The sequence below is a fragment of the Anopheles coustani genome (genome assembly GCF_943734705.1).
Source record: "Anopheles coustani chromosome X unlocalized genomic scaffold, idAnoCousDA_361_x.2 X_unloc_43, whole genome shotgun sequence".
Taxonomy (NCBI): domain Eukaryota; kingdom Metazoa; phylum Arthropoda; class Insecta; order Diptera; family Culicidae; genus Anopheles; species Anopheles coustani.
The window spans coordinates 23,929-25,000 of NW_026525152.1; positions in this window are offsets into that span (position 1 = coordinate 23,929).

Here is a 1,072-nt window from a genome sequence, read left to right on the forward strand (position 1 = left end):
TTAATTCTAGCTTGCCCTATGTGGAAGAGAGCATACATGAAACAAGAACGAAGGTTATGATCGAGGAATGATTCGACAACTAACCGATGGTATGAAATGTGAAGAATTCAAGCAAGCACACAATCAAGTCATCACTTGGGCATGCTCGATAGCCAACCCTATGACATTAACCTAGTAGAGCATGCGAAAACCAATATATACAAGTAATGTAAACGATGCCTCCCTAGTTCAGCGCTTCAACCAAGTGATGACTTCAGAATGGCTAAATCAAATCGGTTCAAAACATACCATCGGTACCCTATTGAAACACACAAGTCGATATCAAACCTCATGATTGTGTAGTCCTCCACTGGTCCACGCCGCTTCGGCCGTCCTGGGTAAAATGGAACATTCCAGCTTGCCCTATGTGGAAGAGGGCACATTACTCAATACTGTGGTGTGAAGTATAAAGTTCAGTTCTCCCCTGGTCCACGCTGCTTCGGCGGTCCTGGGTAAGATAGTTCATTCTAGCTTGCCCTATGTGGAAGAGGACACTTCATACTTCGTCTCTAAGCGGCGGCTTGACTCCTCCCTACGGGGAACGGGTTTACGCGCACAGCGGCGGCTTACGCACTATGGCAGTCATGGATGCCTTACGTTTCTATGAAAAGTGTGTTCCTCCCCTGGTCCACGCTGCTTCGGCAGTCCTGGGTAAGATAGTTAGTTCTAGCTTGCCCTATGTGGAAGAGGACACGTAGACTTACTGTGGTGTGAAGTATAAAGTTCAGTTCTCCCCTGGTCCACGCCGCTTCGGCCGTCCTGGGTAAAATGGATTCATCCAGCTTGCCCTATGTGGAATGAGGACACTTTATGCTTCGTCTCTAAGCGGCGGCTTGCTCCTCCCTACGGGGAACGGGTATACGCGCACAGCGGCGGCTTACGTTATGGCAGTCATGGATGCCTTACGTTTCCATGAAAAGTGTGTTCCTCCCCTGGTCCACGCTGCTTCGGCAGTCCTGGGTAAGATAGTTAGTTCTAGCTTGCCCTATGTGGAAGAGGACACGTAGACTTACTGTGGTGTGAAGTATAAGGT